The sequence below is a fragment of the Giraffa tippelskirchi genome, chromosome 3 (assembly GCF_054371585.1).
Source record: "Giraffa tippelskirchi isolate mGirTip1 chromosome 3, T2T-mGirTip1v1.2.pri, whole genome shotgun sequence".
Lineage (NCBI taxonomy): Eukaryota > Metazoa > Chordata > Mammalia > Artiodactyla > Giraffidae > Giraffa > Giraffa tippelskirchi.
This window is the reverse complement of record NC_137277.1, coordinates 82,317,938-82,338,059: the sequence shown is the minus strand read 5'-3', so window position 1 is coordinate 82,338,059 and position 20,122 is coordinate 82,317,938. Positions and strand designations below refer to the sequence as shown.

At 41.5% G+C, this 20,122-nt stretch overlaps 1 pseudogene; it reads right to left on the bottom strand.

Annotated features, from left to right (window-relative positions):
- LOC145540446 (tissue alpha-L-fucosidase pseudogene) overlaps positions 1-17,268 on the bottom strand; it is a 39,850-nt pseudogene extending 22,582 nt beyond the window's left edge.
- Between the last annotated feature and the right edge of the window lie 2,854 nt (positions 17,269-20,122).

The following is a 20,122-nucleotide window of genomic DNA, read 5'->3' as shown; positions in this document are numbered from 1 at the left end:
ATGAGATACTCCCAACCCTATGGGGACTTATTCTTGGCTTCCTAGAAGAGGTCATTAAGAAATGTTTTCCTTTCAAATAAATGCCTGGGAACCATCCAACCCCATCTAACCATCTAACCTTTGAGTGACTAAATTTAGTTGAGAAACACTTAAAAATCATCAAGACTTGAAGGAACATAGCTGCAATTGTGGGACTTCATAGAACCAGTAGGGAAGATATTGTGAGGCTGGAGAATTTCCCCTTAATTAAGCGGAAAAATAGGCACATCCATCAGATGTATGTGTAAAGTCAACCCCAAGTCTGAGCTTAGCAGGTTTTGATCATTTACTAGCTATAACAAATTTCACAACCTTTTTTATTAGTCCTGGTTTCGTCACCAGTTAGAAAGGAATGATGCTATAGTTTTGACTTGAAAGATTTGAAAGCACCTATCACAGTGCCCTACATATGGTGCTTAAATAAATGTTCTTTCCTTCCCATGGCTTTACAATATAGGCTCTTGAATTTTACAGATGGTTTTCTATGATGTCTTTCATCTTTACTAAATGCTCCTTTTATGTAACTTGAGTTCCTGCTGAAACCCAAGAGACCCCATTGTTTTTAAAACCTTACTAATTTCTGACTTTTACTTTGTCTTCTTCACCCAAAGACCAAACCCTGAACTCGTGCTTCCACTCTATAGTACCTGTTTTCTGTGATGTTGACACTAATCTTCAGAATAAATGAGCTGACAATGTTAGATCATTTCTTCATATAGCTTTTGATGTTCAATCTTCCTAGAAAAATGACTACACATCTCAGAGGGAGTATAAGTCACCACGATACATAACTATAACTTTTTCTGCTACTCGGACTTCTCCAGGCTGTACATAATTCTAATTCTAAGAGTGCCTGTGAACAGTCAGGAGACATGCACTTACATATTAAATGATATGGGTGATCAGAGAGCACGTGCTTGGTTATTCTGAACCCTTTCCTTTGAAATGGATGCTTTAATACTTCAAAGTTCTCTGATATTCAGTGATATACTTTTCCAGACCTCTTCCTAAAGTACATTGATGTTAGGTTCTGCAGTAGAGCTTTTATCTGCTCTTGGCTGTATCTTGCTCACTTATTTATTTTTTAAAAAAATTCTTTGTCTGCTTGTAGAGGGGCAAGAGGCTAGGGACAAGAAGGTAGGTAAGGTAGAATTCTGGTTCAAAGCAAGCTGATTAAAAAGTAGTGATTGCCTTTCAGATCCTCAGCCTCACTCTCCACCTGAGATAGTTGTTTTCAAAAGTGAAAGGGATGGCTAGAAATCAATGGGCAGGCCTTTTGGGAATGTAAAAGTGATCAATGTGGGCACAGTCCATATCAGCAGAGCCTCTGATTGCAGAGGGAAAGGATACCAGGGATTCCTTCAAATTGATCTGTGTTTCCAAACTTGAACAGGTAAATGCTTGCAGAAATTTTAACTTGTGCAAAAGGGCTTGTGGTGTTAGCATACTACCTTGAGTTCTTTGGAGTCAAGGCAATGGCTACATTTTCCTTGCTAATAAATATTTTGGTCACAAAGTCGTATCCAATCCCATTATCTGTTCTATGCATACAAGTTTCTTTGGTTTATAGCAGACTATTTTGCATTGTTTAAAAATCATGATCAGGGCTTCCTTGGTGGCTCAGTGGTAAAGAGCCAATGCAGGAGACACAGGTTCGATCCCTGATTGAGGAAGATTCTATGTGCCATGGAGCAACTAAGCCCATGCACCACAACTATTGAGCCCATGCTCTAGAACCTGTAAGCCACAACTGCTGAGCTTACGTGCCACAACTACTGAAGCCCATGGATCATAGAGCCCATTCTCCACAAGAGGAGAAGCCAGAAAAATGAGAAGCCTGCACACCGCAACTAGAGAGTAGCCTCTGCTCACCACAACTAGAGAAAAACCTGAGCAGCAATGAAGACCCAGCACAGCCAAAAATAAATAAATAAATAAATGATTTTAAAAATCATGATCAATTGCTAAGATGTATCCTCATAAGCAGTGATTTTGGAGCCCCCAAAAATAAAGTCTGACACTGTTTCCACTGTTTCCCCATCTATTTCCCATGAAGTGATGGGACCAGATGCCATGATCTTAGTTTTCTGAACGCTGAGCTTTAAGCCAACTTTTTCACTCTTCTCTTTCACCTTCATCAAGAGGCTCTTTAGTTCTTCTTCACTTTCTGCCATAAGGGTGGTGTCATCCGCATATCTGAGGTTATTGATATTTCTCCCGGCAATCTTGATTCCAGCTTGTGTTTCTTCTAGCCCAGTGTTTCTCATGATGTGCTCTGCATATAAGTTAAATAAGCAGGGTGACAATATACAGCCTTGATGTACTCCTTTTCCTATTTGGAACCAGTCTGTTGTTCCCTGTCCAGTTCTAACTGTTGCTTCCTGACCTGCCTACAGGTTTCTCAAGAGACAGGTCAGATGGTCTGGTATTCCCATCTCTTTCAGAATTTTCCACAGTTTATTCTGATCCACACAGTCAAAGGCTTTGGGCTCCAAAATTACTGCTGATGGTGATTGCAGCCATGAAATTAAAAGACGCTTACTCCTTGGAAGGAAGGTTATGGCCAATCTAGATAGCATATTTAAAAGCAGAGACATTACTTTGCCAACAAAAGTCCGTCTAGTCAAGGCTATGGTTTTTCCAGTGGTCATGTATGGATGTGAGAGTTGGACGGTGAAGAAAGCTGAGCGCCGCAGAATTGATGCTTTTGAACTGTGGTGTTGGAGAAGACTCTTGAGAGTCCCTTGGACTGCAAGGAGATCCAATCAATCCATCCTAAAAGAGATCAATCCTGGGTATTCATTGGAAGGTCTGATGTTGAAGCTGAAACTCCAATACTTTGGCCACCTCATGCGAAGGGCTGACTCATTGGAAAAGACCCTAATGCTGGGTAGGATTGGGGTTAGGAGGAGAAGGGGATGACAGAGGATGAGATGGTTGGATGGCATAACCGACTCGATGGGCATGGGTTTGGGTAAACTCCGGGAGTTGGTGATGGACAGAGAGGCCTGGCGTGCTGCAATTCATGGGGTCGCAAAGAGTCAGACACGACTGAGCGACTGAACTGAACTGATCCTCATAAGCAATAAATCCATGTCATGACCATAGAAATAAACAGGCTGTTAAAAATAACTTCACCATTGAAGTAAAAAGACTATTCAAATTAAACCTTAGAAGTAACTTAATCTAATCTGGTCATTTGACAGATGAGAGTACTGAGGCCCAAGCCAAGCCATTCATGTGATTTGGTCAGAGAAAGTTAGTAGCAGATAGTATTAACATCCAGGTGTTCTGAGGTCTGCTTGAAACCAAGATATTTCTTGATGTGATAATACTTGTACACCACGCTGGAATAAATTGGAGGGGACTTGAGGACATCTACATGGGCTAGGTGAAAACAGTTACTACATGTTCTTTATATTTTATTACTATGGTAATAAAAATAAAATGCAGAGCATTAGAGATGGATGTTAAATATTGAATTTGTATAAAAGCCTCAAATAAAATCTTTTCCAAAATTTTTAAGGAGAAATTTGAGCTTGCTTTCATGCACATAACTGTTTCATACCAAGTTTTATATTTGAAATGGCTACAAGGAAGTCCTGATCAAGTCTTTTTAACGATCTCTTCAAATTCTTGATAGTCACCATTGATGAGAAACTTTGTTTCCACAAGTAAGTGATAAACAATTTAAAGCTATTTTTTACAGCCATTCAAAAATTTATGACAGTTGAAATTGTCTTTAAAGAGTTGAAGAACTCTTCTTTTTTATTTTCTTTCACCGATGTAAGTGTTGAAAATGTCTTTTGTTAATAGGAATGGATTTCAAATCCAGTCAAACATTTTTGTTCTAAGAATTTCAAAAGAAAGATGCCTAACATGCTGAATGTCCATGCAGCCGTAGAACCCTCACCCTGCCACTGTGTGGATTCTGTTAAAGGGCACAGGGACTTCCCTGGTGGTCCAGTGGCTAAGACTCCTCGCTCCCAATGCAGGGGTCCCAAGTTTGATCCCTCGTCAGGGAACTAGATCCTACATGCTGCAACTAAGAGCTGACATGCTGCAACTGTGATGTAGAGCAGCCAAATAAATAAAATTTGTTTTTTGAAAGGGCATGTTTAAATGGGCTTAAGTATCCTAGATATATGCAGAAAGAGGTACAGGGCTGCCTTTAGAGCTATGCCTTGCAGGAGTCCCACCTGACCTCCTCGCCTCCCCATCTTCCACTCTCAGTCCAGGCTTGGACTGCACGTCACTCTCCTGGAACATAATCCCAGCATCTCTTCAGCCCTCTGTCCACAGTGGGTGGCAGTGTGCTCTGCAGTGGACACTTGAGGTATTCAGTAAAGAGCACCTTCTTGGGAGTGCTCAGTGCCCTACGGAGAAGTTCAGGGTGTCCGCCAGCTACAGGGACTACGGGGATGCTGTCAGAACCCTCAGGTTGCCCTTGATTAGTCCTGGACTGACAACCACCTGGGGACCTCAGTTACCCCAGAGCGTAGGGGTTCAGGCTTCACTAGATCACAGTATACCTGTAACCTCTTTGAGCACAGCAGTCAGGAAGCCCAGAGAGGTACCAATGCAGCCCAGGTCTGCAAGGGACAGGCCAAGATCAGAATGGAACTGTCCACCAGTCAATCTGTGCTCTCCCCCCTTTCCAGGGTATATGTTCCATTAATAATATGCCAATGTACCTACCATCCAATATACTGGCCAATATACCATCCTTTAGCTGAAGGTAATTTCTCTCCAGTTCTGCTGCTGGACCAGCAAATGTGGTAGGTTTATGTCTCTCACCTAATAAATGATGGTTCTGGAAATTCATACAACCAGGATCTAATTGAAATTTTATTTAGCAAATAAATTATTATACTTAATCCTATTATACCCACTGTGTGATCACAGAAGTACTATTGCTTTCTTCCCCCGAATGCTCAATGTCAATAAGAACTGCATCACTGACCACTTTAAAAACAAGCATTGCTACGGATAGAAAAATAAAATCAAGCAATTTCTATCATTTTTTTCACCCAAACTCCATTCATTAGCTGACTTTGCATATGCTCCATCCATTTCAGTTCCCCTTGGCTGAGCAGTTTATGTGGTAAAGAGCTGCAGCCTGCACTAAAAATGCCCTTCTTTCATCTTTCTTAAAAATAAAAACCAAAACATCTTTTTTTCTGTGTCTGGTAAGAAGTGCTGAGTGGACAGCCCTGGTGGCTTCTGTTTATTCTGTGAGCAACTGCGGCACAAATCAGTACCAAGTTTCTCTTGATTTCTGCCTGGAACAATATTATCCTGCAGGGACCCACTCTGGGGGTCCAGAGGCTGATATATTCTTTACTGTCATATGTATGTGCCTAAGAGAGCAATTTTAGCCCCTCTGATGCTGCCAGAAGCAGTGGACAGTGATGGGGTGGCACCATGCCACCATATTCTTTTCATAAGCCATCAACAGCACACGTTTATCTAGTGCCTACTGTGTACAATTCTATCTCCTAATTTTATGTACTAAGTACTGTGTACTAAGTGGGCGTCCCCCATGGCTCAAGCGGTAAAGAATACGCCTGCAACGAAGGAGACGCAGCTTTGATTCCTGAGTCAGGAGGATCCCCTGGAGGAGGAAATGGCAACCCACTCCAGTATTCTTGCCTAGAAAATCCCATGGTCAGAGAAGCCTGGCAGGCTACAGTCCATGGGGTCACACAGAGTCAGAAATGACTGAGCACACACACATGCACATGACATGACATGATGTAGTAAGTATATGAGCTAAGAATAGAAGAAATATTAAATATTTGTTGAGCATTACCTATGTGCCGAGCACTAAATCAAATGTGTTATGCATGCATTGTCTAATTAGGCCTCCCTTACTATGATCCTTTGTTGGCAGAGTAATGTCTCTGCTTTACAACACCCTGTCTAGGTTTGTCATCACTTTCCTGCCAAGAAGCAATTGCCTTCTGATTTCATGACTGCAGTCACCATCCGCAGTGATTTTGGAGCCTGAGAAGAGGAAATTTGTCACTACTTCCACCTTTCCCCCTTCTATTTGCCATGCAGTAATGAGGCCGGATGCCATGATCTTAGTTTTTTTAATATTTAGTCTTTAGCTGGCTCTTTCACTCTCCTCCTTCACCCTCATCAAGAGGCTCTTTAGTTCCTCTTCGCTTTCTGCCATTAGAGTGGTGTCATCCATATATCCGAGGTTGTTGATGTTTCTCCCACCTATCTTGATTCCAGCTGGTAACTCATCCAGCCCAACATTTCTCATGATGTGCTCTGCATATAGGTTAAACAAACAGGGTGACACAAGACATCCCTGTTGTACTCCTTTCTCCATCTTGAACCAATCAGTTGTTCCATACAGGGTTCTAACTGTTGTTTCTTGACCCGCATACAGGTTTCTCGAGAGACAGGTAAGATGGTCTTGGCAGGAAAGCAATGACAGACCTAGAAAAGGTGTTGAAAAGCAGAGACATTACTCTGCAAACAAAGGTCCGTATAGTCAAGGCTATGGCCTTCCCAGTGGTCATGTATGGTTGTAACAGCTGGACTGGAAAGAAGGCAGAATGCCAAAGAATTCATGCCTATAAACTGTGGTGCTGGAGAAGATTCCTGAGAGTCCCTTGCACAGCAAAGAGATCAAATCAGTCAATCTTAAGGGAGATCAACCCTGAGTATTCACTGGAAGAACTGATGCTGAAGTAGAAGCCCCAGTATTTTGTTATCTGATGTGAACAGATGACTCATTGGTAAAGTCCCTGATGATGGGAAAGATTAAGGGCAGGAGAGGATGAGACTGGACGGCATCACTGATGCAATGAACATGAACTTGGGCAAACTCTGGGAGATGGTGAGGGGCAGGGAGGCCTGACATGCTGAAGTCTATGGAGTTGCAAAGAGTTGGACACGACTGGGTGATTGAATAACCACAACACTCTGATCCAATGCAGGCTTTATTGTTATCCCAACTTTATGCTTAAACATATTGCCAAGATTATGGCACCTCTATAAAAAGGTACTCCCTTGTTACTTTATCTAATGCAAGTACCTTTTTCTCCATCTCAGCTCCTGGTTTTTTCTTTATAATGCTCTTCACATTTTTAAATTTATTTGTTCATTTATTGGATTTTTTGCCATCTCTCTCACTAGAATGTTATGCTGCATGTGGCTAGAGGTTGTTTTACTGCCTAGCAGAGTACCTGGACACACAATATGATTTCAGAAAGTGTTAGATGGATGGATGCCTGAATGAATGAGTGAATGAATGAATAAAATTGAAAGGGAGAAATTAAGTGTCTTGCTCAAGCTCATAGAGCTAGTGAGTGACAGAGCTGGGATTCAATATCCACTTGCTTAAGCATATCTATACTCTTCTAAATATATGACAATTTTATCAGGAATTTGGAGTCTAGCCACAGAAAGCAATACAGGGGACTCAGGGGGTCTGCACCCAAGAGAAAAGGTATTTCCTTGGGTGTGGTCTGGAACTACTTCCTATTTTAGAACTTGATAGATCCTCAACTGAATGTGTGGTAAGATACCTTCTAAATATACTGATCCACCAACCGCATCACCCTTTCTCATTCATTTTTTATTTCTTTCCTCCACTTTCCTTTGTGCTATTATCACCCTAAAATGATACAGTGGAATTTCCATAGAAGTAATAGCTTAGCTGTGTTCTTCTTCCAGCAGGGCTGGGTCATTTGTTGAAGCCATTGCAAAAAGACCCCTCCTCCCAGCATCATCAAGATAGCTTTATGGGTACTTACTGTGGGCATTGGGCCAACTAGAACTCTCAAGCACCTGCATAAAGTAACTAGAATGTCTCTGCAGCCCATCAATATGTGCATTCAAATGAGGTCCCATTAACATTATCTCAAATGACTTTCTCTCAGCCCTCCCTGTTCCAACCTCTGCCAAACCTTCCCAATAGATTCCTGGGCATCCCTAAGGAGAGTATGGCCTAGCTCGCACACCTTTCATGTAAGTCCCCTAACACTCCAGTATCTTCTATTCCTCCGCTCATGACAAAGCTGGAGGGAACCTCAGCATGGTAGCAATGGATGAGGCCCATGATGGGAACACAGCGTTTGTAACACAGGTGATACCTCTCTCACTCACCAGTCTGCAATGAGCCAAAGTTCTCTGGGCTCCTGAGCATGAGGGTCCTCACCCAGGTTCTGTGCTTCATTCAGTGTGCCCAGGAGGGGTCACATTGGGGTCCAGATACCAAAGTCTCTTGTGAAATTAGCTCCTTCAGCTTCTCCTACCAACCAACAACCCAGCCCAGGGAATCAGTTGCAGGCAGAGTCTAAACCATGTCTTCAGTTCTCCATGTCTCTGTGCCCCTCTCAAAGCCATGCAACACAAAACAAAACAAAATGAAACAAAGAAACCACCACCAAGAACAACACTAGCACACTCTGTCTCCTTGCTTTAAAAACAAGAGCCCTCATGGATTCTGACTCATACAAAGTTGTACCCAGAATAGTCACGGGTACATGCTGGTGTATGTATATACTTGGAGACCCGGAGTAGCCTCTTCTGTTCCACAGGCTACCAAAATCTGACCCTTGCCCTATTTTCAGCTGTAGCATCATGCTACCATGCACCAAAGGTCTGCTCCATGTGTGACCCCCACCATTAATCACTCAGAGACACCACCATGCCACTAACTCTCTGTGTCCTACAAACACTGCTGCTGCTAAGTTGCTTCAGTCCTGTCCGACTCTGTGCGACCCCATAGATGGCAGCCCACCAGGCTCCCTTGTCCTTGGGATTATCCAGGCAAGGATACTGGAGTGGGTTGCCATTTCCTTCTCCAATGCATGAAAGTGAAAAGTGAAAGTGAAGTCGCTCAGTCACGTCTGACTCTTTGCGACCCCATGGACTGCAGCCTACCAGGCTCCTCCGTCCATGGGATTTTCCAGGCAAGAGTACTGGAGAGGGGTGCCATATTCCTTGTCTCCTTTGCTGGCTCAGTCAGCAGTTTTGCTTATGTCTGTTACCTACAGCTGCAAATGTTACATAACACACCACTCCCAATGTTGGTGGCTTAAAGAACAACTGTTTATTCTCACTCATACATAGGGTTTGTCTAGTTCAGGCTTGATTCAGCTGGCCTTGATCTCAGTCTACAGATTGGATCAAGATCTGCTGTACATACTTGTTGTCATCCTTATTCAATCACAAGGCTGGCCTTGGCATTTTCTTCTCATGGCAGAAACATGAGAAGGGCCAGCCCAACTGTACTAGCAGCTTTCCAGCCTTTGCTTCTGTCATGTCTGCTACTATCCCATTGAGCAAAGCAGATCACGTGGCCAAACGCAGCATCAGTGGAGCAGGAAAGTACAGCCCCGTGTGAAGGTATGGAGGTCAGGATTTGGGGGCAGGAGTGAATATATGGTGAATAATCACCTAATGTACCACACACCCAAATCTAAATGCACAGGGTCAGTAAACATGCCATCAGGAAGAAGTCAAGATTTGGCCTGAGACAATCTGCTCTAAGAAGTTTACGTGAAAGAGCACAGGCACCTCATACAGTGCAAATAGTTCCCATCAAAGCGCTACCGCTTGACACCTTGGTCAGCAACTGGATGATCTTGCTTGAAACAGTCACGACTTGCCCAGTGAGGGACCCTGGTTTCCAGAACCAATGCAGTCTTGTCACTAAAGAAGTCATACCTTCTTTCTCTGATTTGTATTGCATGCTATTTGAATTGCCTGGGCTCCAGAACCTTCTGTTTACTTTCTGTCTCCCCATCCCGGGCCCATTTTCAACTCCCCTGGGTTCATACTTTTCTCCTTGTCCCAGACTACTCCTGGAGAAGCCTGGGATGGCTTTGTAAACTCAAAGCAAGAAGAAACAGAGGTCCCCCCCTAACTCCCTCCTTCTTCCAGTTCAAATGACATGTGTGGGGAGAGATATCTCTTTCTGTATATGATACACCATGTTCAGTAACCACATGCACAAAACTTGCCCTCCTACAGTGGGGGAAGTTTCCAGCCCTACGCTGGGGCCCCACTGGCCTCTATTGCTCTACATTTTACCTTTGACCTCAAATAGTCACAGAGAAGCTTTCTTTTACAGGAACAATGATATAGAGTTTCATCACATGTTTAATTCTTCAAAGTCAATATTTGCAAAAAAAACATAAGCACAGCATGATACTGCCTTGGAGTTGTTGATTAATCCCTTTCTGAGGCTTCTCTTCTTTAAGTTTCTTTTTTATTTTCAGCTCATCATTAGTCCTGTAATGGGGTGTGTACCAGTTTGTGTGAGTACATTATCTTGTTGCCCTAAAGCCTGGTAAAGACTATAGTGAATATTTATTCTGGGTGTATACTTCCTCCTTCCCATCTTGCTCCAGGAAGAATAATAAGAGTGCTTAATCCCGCATCCTTGGGAAATAGGAAGCAGCCATAGATGGCTAAGAGAAGCCATGTTGGTACTGATGTAATCTGCAGCCTAGATGAGGAGGATGTTTGTCACCTGTTTAAAAGTGAAAGCTAAACATCACCATGAAGTAAATAGCTCTTTGGTACCCATTTCATGTACAAAGAAAAGGAGGCACGTGGATAGACTAAATAACAAAACAGAGTCACACTGAATTAGTGGGAACTTTAAATGAACTTTAGGAGTCTCTGCTTCTCAAAGCACTGAAATCCTCTTTTGAGACTTGGCATCATGATTCTTTTACTGCACAAATCCCCTTTTACGTGGCTTTTAGATATGAGAAAGAAGTGGAATTGAGAAAATATCAGAAAAGTTCTGTTCTGTAAGAGAAAGATGAGCCACTTCAGTCTCCTACCAATTTTCCATTCCTCCCTCCTAAGAGATTAAACAGATTTTAATCACAAATCTTCTGGCCCACTGGTTTTCCAGCCCATCGCTACACCATGGGATAGGGAATTTTCATTTTTGTATATTGGTTTATATGATCGCTTATGTAACCTGCAGACCTCAGAGAAATGAAACATTGATTTCTTTCAAATATTAGGGCTTTACTGTATTTTCACTTCCAAAAATGTAGTCTGAGTATCTTAGCTTGGGATCATTAAGTGGCAAAAAATTAGCCAAGTAACATGGCTCATAGAACTTGGGACAATTACAGCTTCTTGCAAAGCTGAAAGGAAAAGCTTTTGAGTCAAGCCCATTCAGCAAATTTCAGGTAAAATGAAAATTCCATTAAGTTTTGTAAAATCTGTTTGCTTGGCAAGAAGTAAAAAAATAATTTAGAAACCAATGAAAAAACCTAAAATTCATTCAGACTGGCTTGTCTGGACAAAGGCCTTCAACAGGTTTCTGCCTGTTACTGGAGCCAGAACATCTAATGTTCACTAACTCTTGGGTCCTCTTTATTCCCAGAGCTCACAGTCTGCCTGTTTCTATTCCTCTGTACCAGCATATCTGTTAATGTCCCAAGTGGCTTCCTTTACAGCCGCGTGATCATCTGTGTATTATTAACTAACCGCAAATTAAAATCATTACTTGGTGCTTAATTTTATGTAACATTTCTTTGTAATGTGTACAAAAGAAATTTGTTTTTACAGGAGTTTGGTAAATAGCATGTGCCATGATTAATTAGAGAATATAATGGGTCTGTTGATTTGAAATTAAATTCAGTGCAACAATCTTCTCTAAAAATAATTTCTTAAATGACATTTCAAGGTGTGTGAGCCTCTGAAAACAAGTGAAAATCCTGCATCCGTAGTCTTTATGCTTTGTCCTAGATCTATCTGTTGGATTTTACCTGCTAAAGGACTCACTTTTATTTTTCTCAAATAAAAAGTGTGCCTGGAGCACTCTAAGAAACAGCAACATTCAAAGAGCAATTTTTAATCCTTTTTTGGGGGGACAAGGTAGAGTGTATAAATGAATAAACTAACAAATAAGCAAATCCTTAATTACTTGGAGGTCAGTTACAGTTCAGTATAGTTCATTCCTATGTATGTATGTATGTGAAAGTCGCTCAGTCATGTCCAACTCTTTGCAACCCAATGGACTATACAGTCCATGGAATTCTCTACGCCAGAATACTGGAGTGGGTAGCCTTTCCCTTCTCCAGGGGATCTTCCCAACCCAGGGATCAAACCCAGGTCTTCCACATTACAGGCAGATTCTTTACCCGCTGAGCCACAAGAGAAACCCTATACCTTCGCATACCTGATGCCTCTTTGGAAAAAACCTTGATTCTGGGAAAGATTGAAGTCAGGAGGAGAAGGGGATGACAGAGGTTGAGATGGTTGGAGAGCATCACCGATTCTATGGACATGAGTTTGAGTAAGCTCCGGGAGTTGGTGATGGACAGGGAAGCCTGGCATGCTGCAGTCCACTGGGTCACAAAGAGTTGGACATGACTGAGTGACTGAACTGAACTGATAGTTTCCCTCCAGTTACATGCTCTCCTCCTTGTCTTTATACACAACAAGTGCATTCCTGCATCAGGATCTTTGCACTTATTCTTTCTGCCTAGACATCTTTCTGCCTGGGTTTTCATGTGACTCAAATCTTAGGGACTTCTCTGGCCATCCAAGCTAAGGAAGATCCCTACCCCAGACCCTCTCACATCACTGTTGAATGTTTTATTCACAAAACAAATCACTCTGATTATTATTTGGCTTTGTGTTTGTTCATTGCTTTTCCTCTGTCTCTTTCTGTAGAAGGTAAGATCCTTGAGAATGGAAACTTGCTGCCTTATCCTCCTTATATCTCAAACATGTAGAACAATGCCTGACATCTTAGTTAGTGCTTAACAAATCTTTATGGAATGAAAGAATGAATTGCATTGTTCTCACCAGCCCCTTTGACTATGTTCTTAATGGAGAGAAAGCACAATTGGCTGTAAAGTTTCCTGAAGAAACAGAAAAGAGAAATTCAGTATTTGATGGCTAAGCATGAGATGCGCTGGAAGGAAATGAAAACTTAAAATGTGAACAAGTTAAATGACAGGAAGGGCAGAAACAAAGGCTGGTACTAATTGCTTAGTTTGCACAAACACAAAATATCAACTGGTAAGTGAAACCTTCAATTAGTTGGCACCTTCTTTATAAACCCAACAACCAATTTGAGTTAGTCCCATTAAAATAATAAGACACTCTCTTTGCTGAGAGTAAACTAAAAAATCTGAATATTCCTTCAACTTTCTTATATTTAAGACAGGATTCTTGGGGTGATACGATGTTTCACAGTGTAGAGATAAAAGGAAGCATGAGATGAGGGTGCTGCAGTAATGCAAGAGTTTCTGGCAGAATAAGAACCGAAAGGCATAGATTTCCATGTGAAGTATCATACCATATTTACAGTTTGTCTTCAAAATACACTGAAGTCTCTCTTCCTCCCCAGGCTCCTATGCCTTTTAAAGCTCTTCTCAACTCAACAAGAAGTCTATATCAAACAACGGAGCTAGCCTACTAGTATTAACAATATTTTATTGTCCAATTGTGATTGGGATCCAGAAAATATCTATATGCTGATTTTTTCAATGTGCTTAGGGTGAACTGAAGTCTAGGTGACAGTGTGCCATAAGTTACAATTTCCTTGTGTTCAAATCTTATCTCTGCCACTTACTAACTGCAAACTTTGCCAAGATATTAATTTCTCTGAGTCTCAGATTTCTCATCTATAAAATGGGCCTGATGTAACTCCTGTGGATTAGACGTAAAACTCTAGTTTTCCTGTAATTGCACGTGTCAAATTTTGTACTTATTACTTTTTGACTTTCATTTGTAATATAGAGAGTTGTTCCTATGCCAGATTTTAGAGAAATTCACCCAGGACTTTTTACATGTTATTTTTTTACCTGTAAATTTCCCAGTCATTCAAAAGTTGTCCTGTAAATTTCCCAGTCATTCAAAAGTTGTCCTGGTATACACAGAAATATCTCTTTGCATATGGCTATTCAGTTATCCTAATACCATTATTAAAGAGTATATTTTGTCCTCACTAATTAGGGATGCCCTTTTACTTTACACTAAATTTTTATATGCAGGTAGGTCTATCTCTGAATTTTATGCTCTGTCTATCTATTCATGCATTAATACCAAACTAATTTAATTATATGTTTATGACATATTTTAATATTATGCATTTTTTTTAATTTTTGAGGAGTTTCCTGGCTATTCTTGCATGTTTATTCTTCCAAACATACTATAAAATCAACATATTTGGCTCTAGGAAAAAAACTTAATAGCATTTTTTAATGGAATTTTATGAAATTGTTTAAATAAATAAAAGAAAAACTAAGATCCTATTACAATGTTGAATTTTTCTATGAACACAGTTCATCTTTCCAACTAAGTTTTATTTTATGTCTTCATGACTGCTTATAACTTTCTTCATATGTTTTGAATACTTCTTGTTAAACAGTATTTTATTTTGTTTATAATTACCAAATATTTAGTCTTTTCTTCCATTATGTCTAACTGGTTTTTGTTTGTGTCTCTTGATTCAATCATCATACTGTAGCAGTATTAATATTGTTGTTCTGAAACTTTTGTGTATGTATTAGTAACAAAAATGTGTGTGTGTCACTGAGAACTGGGATTTGTAGCTTTGGTGAGAGCAGGCCCAAATGTTAGATCAATGAGAGTAAGTAAAAATCCTGTAGTTCTGAAAATGAATGAGGTAGCAATACTAACTCATTATATGTTTTACGTTTTAAAAGTATTCATTTTCTAGTTCTGTCCACTGTAAAAGCCTGTAAACAATGACTAGCCCAACAGCAATGAGCACTTCCAGAACCCTGGCTGTGTCTGTAACTTCTATTTCCCACCAAAAGAAAACAAACCTTTTGGAAAGACAACTGATTCTGGGTGTGAGGCAGGAAGTTTATTAAATGAGTCGGGAATATCTTGTCATATCAGTAGCAAGAAAATGATGGAAAACTACTAGAATTCTGTCCAAAGAATTTGGGTACCAGCTTAAAGAAGATTCAGCTGACTAGAGATGGAATCATCTGAGCATCAGTAGGATGATAAATGCAATGAATTGAAACATATCAGGTATATTTAAATCAGTAGGATACCAAAAAACTAAACCCATTAATCACTTTTAGAGGATGCTAAGGGGAACAATCCAATGTGTTAAAAAAAAAAAAATGATCTCCAAGTGATGGAAAAATCAAGGGGAACTCTCTTTGCAGAATTTTTTTCAACTAATAAACAAATAAGGAATGACAGAATTAGGATATTACCATTTGCAGCCTCCTAAATACTCTTGCCTGGAGAATCCCATGAATGGAGGAGCCTGGTGGGCTACAATCCATGGGGTCGCTACGAGTCAGACACAGCTGAGCAACTTCACTTTCACTTTTCCCTTTCATGCAATGGAGAAGGAAATGGCAACCCACTCCAGTATTCTTGCCTGGAGAATCCCAGGGGCGGCGGAGCCTGGTGGGCTGCCATCTATGGGGTCGCACAGAGTCGGACACGACTGAAGCAACTTAGCAGCAGTAGCAGCAATGAATTAATGGATCTGGGCAATGACCACCACTGGCTGTTCATGTCACCAAAAAGAGGCAATCAGGCATTATATACCTCCTCATAGAAGTGCAAAACACTATGTGTAAAATATTCTTGACAAAATAATTGAACCTGAATCTTATCAAGCCTCTAGATCTAACTACCAATTTACAGCTTACAATGGCAAAGGAACATGTTAAACAACATCACAGGGACATGATCAACAAAATTCAAATTGTTGGAAACCCCAGGACAAACAGCCAGTCTCTTCAACAATAACAAACAGCTAAATGAACAAAATTGCAAGGAACAAAAACAGAGAAAGAAATGGTAGGGAGACCTATAAATGTTGTTGACTTGCAAATGTATTTATTTGATCATTTCTGAAAAGGTGGGGTAGAATAAATCCATTTTCTTATAGTACCACTGTAAACAGACTGAATTTCAGAGCTGTTAGTTTGCTTTACAAATTTCTGAAGAGTGAACATAAGCAACTTAGCAAGCTTCTTTCTTCCCCTCCAGGTTCTCCTGAACTTGGAGGTGGGGCTGTGCTGAGGGGGTGTGCTGCTTGGGGAGGAATTGGTGATACTTGATGCTAAATAAATAGCGTGTGGTTGAACTTGCCAAACTCTTTCCACCTCCTCCCATAGGCAACAGGAGGACTTGGCTTATTCTTTAATTAAAGTCATTTAGTAAGCAAGTTAAGTTTATCAAACACAGAGAATGGAGGGTGGCTTCTGTTATAGATAATTTCCAAAGGTAGGAACAAATGAACCTAGAGCTTAATTATTCAGCCCTTTCTTTTGCTGTCCAGAGTGAAGTATGCTAGCAATGGAGCTCAGATCCTTGGTCCACTGAGTCATTGATATAATTCACTCAGTACCTTTGACTAAAATGTGTTGGAAAAGTCATCTTTGGATGGAGTAGTTAGTTTATTATAATGATGATACTATACAAGGAAAATCAAAGCAGTAAGAAGCAGACAGAGACCCTTTCCTCTTGAACCCCAATGATCACTCCACTCGTGTCAGCTTTATAGCCCAGATCAACTCACCTGGGACAGCAGAGGGTGAGCTCAAAGAAAGAGGGGACCTTTTCCCGGATTTGTGAACCACACTTCCAAGCTTCCTGGATCCCAGCATCCTTACCTTTGTGGTTGAAGAGTTGTGGGGGATTGAAGGTTTAAGACTCTATTTTTTCACCAGTGCAGTAAAATGATATAAATAGCTGATCTTTTTAAGGTATACCATACAATTACCTTGTTCTTTTCCCATTGCACTCTCCGTGATTTAGATACATAGATAGCTTCCCCATTATGTTCAGCCACTTCCCAGCAGCAAGATGCCTGCCTTGGGAGAGATAACTATTAGTACATCTTTAGCTGGTCCAATGTTGAGAAGACAGTTACCTCCCAAACTCATGTCTGAACCAGTTTGGAAATGATTTTGGATTCACTTGTGATGTCCCATGTCCCAGTGACAGTCCTGGGTGCCTTGGCCATGGGGGTGCACATCTATTTGTGATCTAGCAACCTCCCTGGTCTGAATTTACCTTGATCCTTGCAGTATCCTCCATGATGTCAGGAGTATTTCGGACCCCATCGTCAGTTACTACCACTTCACCCTTGACAGGGCTATCACTGTAGAGCCAAGAAAGAAAATCTGTAGAATTCCAGTAAGTATCAGGACATTCTTACTCTCCATCAGACCAAATCAGGTCAGGTTTCTACCTGTTAACCATGTCATACAACTCTGGCATTGTTCTCACACTGAAAAATGTTGTCATTTTGAAGCCAGTTTTCTTAAAAGTAGGTAGAGTGGATGGAACCATTCTAAGAGTGTGATGCAGTCCATAGCTGCACACTCCTCTTCGGGACAGCTGCTCCCAACTCCTCAACTCAGCAAAACACAATGGAGGCTCAGGTTCTCCAAGTTCCAGCTCCAAGACACAGGACTCAGTCAGTTTTTGAAGCCTTGGTGATGTTTTGTGGTCAGAACTGTATATGAGGCTTCCCTGGTGGCTCAGTGGTAAAGAATCCACCAGCCAGTGCAGGAGACATGGGTTTGATCCCTGATCCAGGAAGCTCACACGTGCCACAGAACAGCTAAACCCATGTGCTACAACTATTGAACCTGTGCTCTACAGCCTGGGAGCCACAGCTACTGAGACCACGTGCCACATCTACTGCAGCCTGAGTGCCCTAGAGCCCATGCTCCAAAACAAGAGAAGCCACTGCAGTGAGAAGCCCCTGTACCACAGCTAGAGAGTAGCCCCTGCTCGCCTCAACTATAGAAAGCCATTGCAGCAACAAAGATCTAGCACAGCCAAAAGTAAATAAATGAAAACTATTTTTTTTAAAAGACTATATATGGAGTCTGGAAGAGACGAGCCCATTTCTGGTGGAAGAAGGCGTGGTGAACCGTCACTCTGAATCCGCATAGCTGAAGCCAGGTGGGTGGTTATTGCGCACTGGTACTGGGGCAGCTGATCACCCTTCCAGTGTCACCAGAAGCACACAATGCCCCAGGCCACTCACCCCAAATGTTGCTTGTCCAACCAGCCTGGAGCTGAGACTCAGCTCACCAGATGTGCAGCTGCAAGCACTGCACTGAGCCCTGAGCCCCCACCTGGCCCGCCCAGCAGCAGCCACTCTCCCGCCACCCCATCTTGAGAGTGGGAACACCTGTCTATTAAAATTGACTTTTACTTCACCAATCCTAATGAACGGAGCTTGTTTGGAACCTGTCTCAAGCAAAGGAAACATTGTTATGTTCCATTTTAAGGAAAACAGGACCAGTAAAATGTTCATGAAAAGTAGATGAGGTGGGCTGCAGAAATCAGGAAGTATTAAGAGCACCAGGGCCCAGAAGTCAGGGAGGGTGAAAGTACAGGCCAAGTGAGACAGTCATGACATCTTCCCCACTAATTGATACCTGTCACAACCTCATTTGCTAGGGTCACCAGTTTGGCCCTCTGGGAAATATTGGGGTTTGAAAGAATGCTAGAATAGGAACCGGGGAAAAGCTTAGCTATATTAAACTGTGCCCTCCAATTCAACTAGAGATGCAACAAGAGAGGAAGGAGACATATCTCCAAATTCAATTCTCCTATCTTTGCTTATGTTTTATGGAGAACTTATGTCATTCACAAAAGAGATGTAGTTTCCCCAGGGGAGACAGCAGGTGTACATTTCCTCTCAAGGTTATTTAATTGCTGTCAAGAAGACATATGATTAACAAACCAAATGCTGGAAATATGAAGTAAAGACAATTTTAAAGTTGTTTATATAGTTGATTACAGTATATCATACTCTGTGTTTATTTGCCATAAAGCTGTCTATCACAGACTGTTTCCACACCTGTGCATCCTCACTAAACAGCCCACCGCTTAGCTGTGTGGAAATTCCCAATGGAGACAATGGCCAGTGCCCAGCAGAAGTGGCTTTTTCTTGTGGTGTCTCAGTTACTCCCTGGACACTAGCTTCATGCCAATAAAGGTGGGGCCTGAAGCCTGCCGACCCAGCCTAAAGTCTGTTTTGATGAGAGCCCTTTGAACATTACAGAAGGAAAGCAGTAGGGAAATGACAGACTTCTGGGCTCCTCATTGCTCTTTGTGAGGTTGCTGCTCAAAGTGAAGCCTACTGTCAGTATTTTGTTAGTTATTGTTCGGAGATGAGACAAGAACGGAATTGAGAGGAAGCATTTAGAACTGCTGGGCTTCATTGGTGGCTCACAGTAAAGAATCCACCTGCAATGCAGGAGATGCAGGAGACGTGGGTTCGATCGCTGGGCTAGGAAGATCTCCTGGAGGAGGACATGGCAACCCACTCCAGTATTCTTGCCTGGAGAATCCCATGGACAGAAGAGACTGGAAGGCTACAGTCCATGGGGTCACAAAGAGTCAGACACGACTGAAGTGATAGCATAGCACAGCATTTAGAACTGTTGGCAGCTGTGTGGCAGCTTCAGTTTATTTCTGTTGAATCTAATTTAAAAATGGGACTTGAATTTTGTGTACACTGATTTTTATTCCATTTTAAGTTATTTTTATTGCATTTTATAAAAGATTAGGCTGTGACAGACTGGAAATTAAAAAAGAAACAGATTCTTCAGCACTCATAGTTTGAGAAGCATTGCTTCAGAGAAAAAGCCCACATCCATGCTACATCCCAGGGTTTCACTTTGACACTCTGACACTCTGTCCCCAGGGAGCAGCCAAAAAAAAAAAAAAGTGAATTTAAAAAGATGGTCTCCCAAAGGATCAAACGGTCCCTCATAGGTGAGAAGCAAGTATGTAATCTACTACACATGTGTTAGGTCCATGCCAGAGGTTGGTAGTCCTAATGAAACCAGCCCAACTGATCCCCTGTCACAGCATAATCCTTAGGCTTTTCAATAGTACTAGTAGTAGTAGCAGTAGAAACAGTAGCAGCAGCTAAGATTTACAAAGGACTTACCATGATGCAGATACTGTCCTAAATACTTTACATATACAAAATATCAAATCGTTTCTCTCTCTTTGGAGTAATATACAGTCTCACCTATACATGTACCAAAAGAAGTATAGCATCAAGTCTGTTTACAATGATTCCTTGTACAGCTAGGAAAATTTG